This window comes from Gekko japonicus, unplaced genomic scaffold, assembly GCF_001447785.1.
Source record: "Gekko japonicus isolate JY-2015 unplaced genomic scaffold, Gekko_japonicus_V1.1 scaffold207, whole genome shotgun sequence".
NCBI lineage: Eukaryota > Metazoa > Chordata > Lepidosauria > Squamata > Gekkonidae > Gekko > Gekko japonicus.
Genome location: NW_015175363.1, coordinates 1,432,086 through 1,441,694, shown reverse-complemented (window position 1 = coordinate 1,441,694; position 9,609 = coordinate 1,432,086).

Genomic DNA, 9,609 nt, shown 5'->3' with positions numbered 1-9,609 from the left:
AGCTGCTGCCAGAGCAACATTTTAAAGAATCTGCACAGTTCATTGAATCTCCAGTGGCCAATCAGAAGCCTCGCTGGGCAAAAGCCCTATCTGACCCCGCCCACTTTCTAAACACACTGGGTGGGTCCCAGGATAGGTGTCAGCAGGCACCACTGTAGCCATGGATGCCACATTGGGGGCGGGGAGGGCTGTTCTATAGGCAAGAAGGTGAATGTGAGCAGCAACATGGCTTCTCAGGAGTCCAAAATTGTGATAGGTCACGTTTCTTTTCTCTTGGTAAGCATGAAAAATGGATCTCAGACTTCTACAGGGATCATAGGAGCTGGGAAAGTGGTTTGCAGGTCAATTTATTCACTTTAGAGCCTGCCCCTCTCACAGAGACTCTAGTAGGATTGCACGGTCTCGATAAATGCAACCAATAGGATTATATCAATGGTGCGACCTCATTTGGAATACTGTGTGCAGTTCTGGTCACCACACCTTAAAAAGGATATTATAGCTTTGGGAAAAGTGCAGAAAAGGGCAACTCGAATGATAAAGGGGTTGGAACACTTTCCCTATGAGGAACGGTTAAGGCGCTTAGGGCTCTTTAGCTTGGAGAAACGACGACTGAGGGGTGACATGATTGAGGTTTATAAGATTATGCATGGGAAAGAGCAGGTAGAGAAAGAGGTACTTTTCTCCCTTTCTCACAATACAAGAACTCGTGGGCACTCCATGAAATTGCTGAGCGGTCGGGTTAGAACGAATAAAAGGAAGTACTTCTTCACCCAAAGAGTGATTAACACATAGAATTCACTGCCACTGGAGGTGGTGGTGGCTACAAGCATGGATGGCTTCAAGAGGGAATTAGATAAACATATGGAGCAGAGGTCTATCAGTGGCTATTAGCCTTAAGGTATAGATAGGGGGTCTGGGGCAAGTGATGCTCTGTCTTCTTGGTGCTTGGGGGGGTCAGCAGTGGGAGGGCTTCCAATGTCCCTGCCCCACTGGTGGACCTCCTGATGGCACCTGGTATTTTGGCCACTGTGTGACAGAGTGTTGGAGTGGATGGGCCTTTGGTCTGATCCAACATTGGCGTCTCTTACGTTCTTATGTTCTTCTCAGTTTTCAGCAATCCTGCTCCAACGAGTGAACGTTTTAGCTGCTGTTATGATTTGTAGCAATGGTATGCAAGGACTTGTATTCCTTTCCATACTGATCCCCCATCCACACTCAACAGTCTTTAGAATGGCTGGTAGATATATGAGGCAAGGCCAGTATTAAGTACAGGAGAGGTTCTGGGGTATTGAAAATTTGTGATGTATATCTTTTAAACTGAATAAAATATTATCTTCACTGATAATACTTATTTCAAAAGTATTTAAAGTATCCTATGCACACTTATGAATTGGGGTAATCATCTGCAAATTGTGGTCTATGGAAAGCTCAGTGTATAATGCACTGTAATGCTGTGATTAACAAGGCTCTTTGTGCTTCTTACTCTGTAGAATATGGTCTTTTCATTTTCCTCTGGAATTCTACTAATGCAAATGCAAATTATAATGATACATTGACATTTGCTTTAAAGAAAAGGCAATGTGCCTTTTGAAATAAATTACTAGAGAATATTTGGAACATTATGGCTTGTGCTGCTAAATAGGACAAAGCCAATGACAATTATAGTACAGTAATCATCATAGTTATCAGGTTTTACTCTGTCTTCTTAGTTTGCTTTCAGAAAAGCCCTGAACTGAAGCCCTCACTTTTAGTGAACTATGTTGTTCTTTAGAAGTTTGGTTGAATTATTTAATGGACAACTGTACATGGGAGTGGGGACTGTAGCATCTCTCCATTCTCCAAATATTATCATTTGTTTATGTGTTGTACAACGTAGAAAATACATTTTTCAAAAAAGTTATCTTCTAAGTAATATTCTTTGAATTTGTCTATCTCTTCTTCATAATCTACTTTACTATAATGAGCAGGTAAGGTACTATCTGAAGTCTAATAAGAGTGCAAAATAAATCTACAGGTAGTCCAATTTTAGACTCCAGTCTGACACATCACTGACACTCAGGTGTCATTTCCTGCGGGAGCACATAGGAGAGGAGCTCCAGCAGTAAGGAGCCCAGGGGGCGGGAATATGCAACAAGCCCCACCCCCTGCTCCAGCAGCCTTCAGTCAGGCCACAAGGAGCAAGAAGCAGCCAGTTAAGTTGCAGAGCCCCCTTCCCGGCCCACCTTATTTATTTATTTATTTTATTTGGATTTATATCCCGCCCTCCCTGCAGGCTCAGGGCGGCTAACACAGGCATAACGCCAGGTAATTGCAATAAAACAATAAGAATACAGATTAAAATTACCAAATAGACTATTAAATAATTAACCAAAGTTCTTAAAACATTTTCCGGTGCTCCTCTACTTACTTCCAGATTTTGAAGTCAAGATGGTGTTCTCCATAATCTAATTGCATAATAGTGCCCCACTGTTGTCCCTAGGCACATCCCACTCCCTCCGATGACACCTGCACCAGCGATGACAGTATGCGGCAGTTATAGGGCGTTGATGGAACAGTGGTGGCGGCGGCTCCTATTCAAAAGCCTGGCGGAAGAGCTCCATCTTACAGGCCCTGTGGAACTGTACGAGGTCCCGCAGGGCCTGGATCTCCTCTGGGAGCTCATTCCACCAGATAGGAGCTGCCACCGAAAACGCCCTAGGCCTGGCCATCGCAAGTTTGATGGTCTTGGGGCCTGGAAGATCCAGGAGATTTTGATTCCCCAACCGTAGTGCCCTTGGGGGAACACGTGGGGAAAGGCGGTCCCTTAGGTAGGCTGGTCCCTGGCCATATAGGGCTTTAAAGGTAAGAACCAGCACTTTGAAGTGAATCCGGTATGCTATTGGCAACCAGTGCAGCGCTTTAACGCAGGCTGGATGTTATCTCGTCTAGGAAAACCCATCAATAGCCTGGCTGCAGCATTCTGCACCAGTTGCAGCTTCTGGATTTGCAACAAAGGCAGCCCCATGTAGAGAGCATTACAGTAGTCTAACCTCGAGGTGACCGTCGCATGGATCACTGTGGCCAGGTCATCGTGGTCGAGGAAGGGGACCAACTGCCACACCAGCCGAAGATGGTAAAAGGCCGACTTGGCAGTGGCTGCTACCTGGGCCTCCATTGATAATGAGGGGTCCAGGAGCACACCGAAACTCCTAACCTCCGACGCTGGCACCAATGGCGCCCACCTTCAGGTACAAGCTCTCCCTCCTCTGTGAGGGTAGATCTGCACGTTTCCCCCCCCCCCATAGCTAGCAATCCAAAACAGTCCAATGGCCCCTTTAAGACCAAGGTTTATTCAGGTATAAGCTCTCCTTCCTCTGTGAGGGCAGATCTGCACGTTCCCCCCCCCCCAATAGCTAGCAATCCAAAACAGTCCAGTGGGGCCTGAGCGGTGGGTATTGCCTTCTGACACACTTCCGGTGATGTCAGTGGGTGTGGCATATGCAAAAAAGCTATGCTAATAAGTTATGCTAATGAGCTTCTGTACCTCTTTTTCTATGAAATGACCCCTGCTGACACTAATCCACTCTGCAGATGGGAAATATGTGACAGAAGCATCTCCAACAAGGTTGTGAGAACATAGCAAATGCACTGCAAACTACCAATCACAGAACAGAGTGCAGCCAACACCCTCTGACAGGCAGGCAGAAACAGCCGATCAGCAATGCCCCTGATGTCAGGCTGCAGATACCCATACACAGAACACACCAAGGCACTCATGTGTCTAGGGGCATGGGACACGTCATTCTAAGGGTGATGCTGTGAATTAAGAAGGCAATTTCATCTTTACTCCAGCCACATGCTCAGAAGGAAGCAGCTAGAATAGAACTCACAAATCACACACACCAGAGTAGGGAAGACAACAGAGAAAAGGGTATAATGCAGGGAGGCACACACACAGTAATATCAAAGGTAACAGTCCAAGTCCTGCAAGTACTTAGAAAATGCAGGAAAAAAATCTCAGACACAGTTGAGATTTTTCTTGATCACATGGGATGCACCACCACTTGTGCTGACTGGCTATCCTACATGATCATCAGGGGCCTAATTTTATGTATTTATTTATTTATTTTCACCAGTGTAGTGTAATGGTTAAAGTGTTGGACTAGGACAGGGGTGGCCAAACTTGCTTAATGTAAGAGCTACATAGAATAAATGTCAGATGTTTGAGAGCCACAAGGAAAAAACAAATATTAAATTTAAAAAATACACACATGTTTTTATTGAAAAATATGCATTTTGCTTTTTATTAAACTTAAATGAGACTGCCAAAAGTAAAACAAAAGGGAGGATCTGAGGGAGGATCTACTCTACTTGGGCTTATCCAGGCAGATACACATTACTGTCAATGGGATCAACTATTGGAAAAGAAAATGAAATGCCTAGGACAAGAAATGATTTTTTAATTTATTTATTGTTAATATTTTTACCCCGCCCTCCTTGCAAGGTTTAAAAATTCAGAAACTAAAGACATTAGAAGTCAAATTTAAAAATCTGTAAGGGAAATGGATGTTACAAGTACGTCTATTAGGGCGCGCAGGGTGTTTGAGATTTCGCCCTCCTTGCAAGGTTTAAAAATTCAGAAACTAAAGACATTAGAAGTCAAATTTAAAAATCTGTAAGGGAAATGGATGTTACAAGTACGTCTATTAGGGCGCGCAGGGTGTTTGAGATTTCATTTGGGAATTACCCTCCCGATACAACTGCCAAAATATTTTTTATCAAATGAGAGTCCCAAAACTAAGAAGAGCTTTTACTTTGGCAAGACTGAATGTTCTTCCCTCAACAGTTTTGGACGGCAAAAGTATCATACTCTAATAGAACATGCAGATGCTCATATCATATAATCGAAACCATTGAACATAAGATTATGGAGTGCCCTATATTCCATGAGTTGAGGGCTAATTTAGTCACCTCTTTACTTAAAGATATGAAACTGCTAAATGTGCCAGCCCAGGTGTCATGGCTACTATCAGATACCAATGATTGTGGCACCCTTTCAGTGGCAAAATTCATAGGTGCAATAATCAAATATAATAAAAATAATACTGAGTAAAGTCTTTTAAAATATTTTCTTTAGTTCTAATTTCTGCTTAAGGTGATAGCCATATGAGCAGTACTAGATAGATAGAGATAGAACAAAAGGGATCAAAACAGATATTGGTAATATTTATTTGTCCAATGATATTTGTTTGTTTGCTAAGAGAGAGAGAAAGGGAGAAAGACAAAAAGAGAAAGAAAGATGGAAAGAAAGTGAAATATACTGTGTTCAATATGTGTTAGTGATCAGCTCATGCTTTATTGTGATAACAGCTCAACTGGAAGACAAACTAGCAGGACTGGAGCCCTGCTTAAATTTGCACTCAACACCACACCACACACATCCACTACCCATGATAGGTTATTTACAGAGGCACTCCTGAGTGATAGGTTCATCCCAGGATCCTAGCAGTCTATTGTTATGTGACTCCAAGTTGGGTCTGATGATGTTAGGCTCAGTACACAACACCCCTCCCCCCAAGGTTCAGAACCTCCTAGCAAACATACTCCCTTAGGTATGTAGGTCTGCGTTGCTTGTGGTTTGAGCAACGTGGTTCCATTGGTGCGGCTGTGGCTTCTGGCTCTGGTCCCGATGCAACAGCCATAAGGCCCAGGAGTGGTGGTGGTGTCAGTGCAACCTCGGGGCCATCAGTTGTTGCCTCTTCCAGCGTTGTACCCACCGGTCCGCCTGGGGTTTTGCTGGCTGCAGGCTGATCAGTGGTCGTGGGGGCCCCATGCTCGGCCTCCGGCTCTGGTAGATCTGTCTTCATCTGGGGTTGTTGAGGGCAGGCTCGGCTCCGCAGGGAGATGATGGAGGAGCTGGTCAATGTACCTCTGTAGTATCTGGCCACCATTGGTAGACACTTTATAAGACAGAGGGCTGGTGACTCAGAGGACCTTGGCCAGAATCCAGGCGGGACCACTGGAGAAGTTCTGGGCATGGAGTTTCGATTTCGGTGACTTGCTGACGGGTGTGCTCCATTGAAGCTCCGATGAGAGTGGCCTGCGATCATGCCAGATGGAAGGGGTCCCGGATGATTCTGAGTCCCCCAGAGCCCTTGGAGGGGGCTCGTAGCCTGGGGCACAAGGGGTGACTCTCCTAAGGTGGTGGCCAAAGGATCGAGGATCCTCTTTGCCCCAAAAGGTCCCGCCACCACGAGACCAGCCATGGCATTAAAGACGCACGCTGGAGTGAGCGCACAGGAGATTAGGCGAAGGGAGACGTTCCCTATCTTCTGAATTAAGCTGCGGAGTAAAGCATGAGTGAAATACTCATCCTAACAAAACAAGCAATTAAGCACAAACCAAAGAGCAGTTCCGCAGCCCCAAAAGTAGCGATGGGGAGGAGTTAACTCTACCCTGGGAAGAATACATTATAAAAGAAGAAAACAAGGGGCAAAGTGACAGCTATGATGGGAAAATGATAAACTAGTCGAGAGGTGTGCAGACAAGTAAGAAAAGTGTAACTTACAGATCTTCAGAGACTTTAAAGAACTTTTCCTTTTAATGTAAACATGTCTCATCGGGCTGAAAAAATGGTTTCCAGGGTGAAACCTTCTTCAAGAACTACCAGCTCAACAACTCAAGTCTCTAGACCGGAAGAAACCACAGATTTCCCTAAGATGATTGCTGTAGCGCTGCACCCTCTGCTGGATCAGATGACTAACCTCAACAATAACTTTGATGCTCTCCAAAAGGAACTGAAAGAAACTAACATAAGAACAGAGAAGAAAGTCAAAAAGCTGAAAAAGGTTGATAAGACAACTGTGATAAATCAAAGACTGGAGGTATTGGGGGGGGGGGAAGACCTCCGAGAAACAACAGCTGTTACAACTGCAGATGGAAAAGTCATTTCAAGGGATTCCAGAAAAAAAAGGAGAAAACCTGAAAGAGATCTTAAGTGAAGCATTAGCTGCACTGGCAGACTGTAAAGCGGAAACATTACAAAGCAACATGGATATGGTATACCGTACCTATCCAGAATTTATTAAGAAAAACAAGCTGCCCGGTGAAGTGTTGGTGAAATTCTCTAAACAGTCAACAAGAGATAAGATACTGAAAGAGACTAATGGGATAACTATGAAAATCAAAGAAGAAGATGTGAAAGTTTTAAAAGATGTTCCATTTGAAGTGAGAAAGAGGAGGAAGTAATATAGAAACCTGACATTATTTTTACAGAAAAATTCCATCCCCTAAGAACATAAGAACATAAGAGACGCCAATGTTGGATCAGGCCAAAGGCTCATCCACTCCAACACTCTGTGTCACACAGTGGCCAGAAATACCAGGTGCCATCAGGAGGTCCACCAGTGGGGCCAGGACATTAGAAGCCCTTCCACTGTTGACCCCCCCCAACACCAAGAAGACAGAGCATCACTTGCCCCAGAGCCCCTATCTATACCTTGTGGCTAATAGCCACTGATGGACCTCTGCTCCATATGCTTATCTAATTCCATTTTGAAGCCGTCCATGCTTGTAGCCACCACCACTTCCTGTGGCAGTGAATTCCATGTGTTAATCACTCTTTGGGTGAAGAAGTACTTCCTTTTATCGGTTCTAACCCGACCGCTCAGCAATTTCATGGAGTGCCCACGAGTTCTTGTATTGTGAGAAAGGGAGAAAAGTACCTCTTTTCTCTACCTGCTCTTTCCCATGCATAATCTTATAAACCTCGATCATGTCACCCCTCAGTCGTCGTTTCTCCAAGCTAAAGAGCCCTAAGCGCTTTAACCTTTCCTCATAGGGAAAGTGTTCCAACCCTTTTATCATTTGAGTTGCCCTTTTCTGCACTTTTTCCAAAGCTATAATATCCTTTTTAAGGTGTGGTGACCAGAACTGCACACAGTATTCCAAATGAGGTCGCACCATTGATTTATATAGCGGCATTATGATATTGGCTGATCTGTTTACAATACCCTTCCTAATAATCCCCAGCATAGCATTGGCCTTCTTTATTGCAGTCACACACTGTCTCGACATTTTCAGTGAGTTATCCACTACAACTCCAAGATCTCTCTCTTGCTCAGTCTCTGCCAGTTCAGACCCCATCAATGTGTATTTATATTTAGGATTTTTGGCTCCAATGTGCATCACCTTGCACTTGGCCACATTGAACCCCATTTGCCATGTTGACGCCCACTCGCCCATCCTTGACAGATCCCCTTGGAGTGCCTCACAATCCTCACTGGTTTTCACCACCCTGAACAACTTTGTATCATCCGCAAATTTAGCCACTTCACTGCTTACTCCCATCTCCAAATCATTAATGAACAAGTTAAAAAGCAGTGGACCAAGTACTGATCCCTGCGGTACCCCACTGCTTACCACCCTCCACTGAGAAAATTGCCCATTTATACTCACTCTCTGTTTTCTATTAATTAGCCAGTTTTTGATCCATAAAAGGACTTGTCCTTTTATCCCATGATTTTTGAGCTTACTTAGGAGCCTTTGATGAGGAACTTTATCAAAAGCTTTCTGGAAGTCAAGGTAAATAATATCTATTGGATCCCCCTTGTCCACATGTTTGTTCACCCCCTCAAAGAACACTAACAGGTTAGTGAGACAAGATCTTCCCTTACAGAAACCGTGCTGAGTTTGCCTCAATAGGTTTTGTTCATCTATGTGCCTACTAATTCTTTCCTTAATAATGGTTTCCACCAATTTACCCGGTATCGACGTCAGACTGACTGGCCCGTAATTTCCCAGATCTCCTCTGGAAGCCTTTTTAAAGATGGGAGTGACATTAGCTACCTTCCAGTCCTCAGGAATGGAGGCAGATTTTATGGAAAGATTACATATTTATGTCAGGAGATCCACAAGTTCACATTTGAGTTCTTTCAGAACTCTCGGATGTATGCCATCTGGGCCTGGGCCCTACAGATGGATTGTTCTAGAAGTACTTATCTTCAGCTTTAAAGAGAAAAAAAATATTTATTCTGTTATAAAAGCAAAAACATTTTTGGAACAGCACCAAAGTTCAGTGGAAGAAAAATTAAAAGTGGAGGTCAAAAATGCTATAGAAGATACCAGCGAACATTGATCGAGAAGCACTGACAGCTCATCAAGTAGTTCTTCAGAAGGAACTCTAGATTCTGACTCAGATTAGGAGTAGCAGCTCCTAAGCCTCTTAAAATTAAGATAACCTTTGATAAAAACAAACGTAAAGAAAACCGAAAAATAGCTTAACTTTGAATTTATGATCTCTTTTTTCTCTTTGACCGAAATACTAATGGTCACTATGACTAACTATGCTTGTATTTGTTTGAACTAGTAATATTAGTAGCTAACCTCCATTATTTAAAAAAAATTAAACAATAGCGAAACACCAAGAAATTGATGTATAACCGTTATATGATCCTTGTTAACTCTGTATTTTAGTTTAGAAGATCCCTACCCTTATTCCTTGTAGTGTGTAGAGATTAAAAGCAATTATTTTTTTAAAAAAGAGAAGTTCTGGGCATAGATGGGGTTGCCTGGGAAGAACCCTGGGGTGCCGCTTGGTTCTTGGGGGCTGCGTGATGCCCCTCTGTGCGG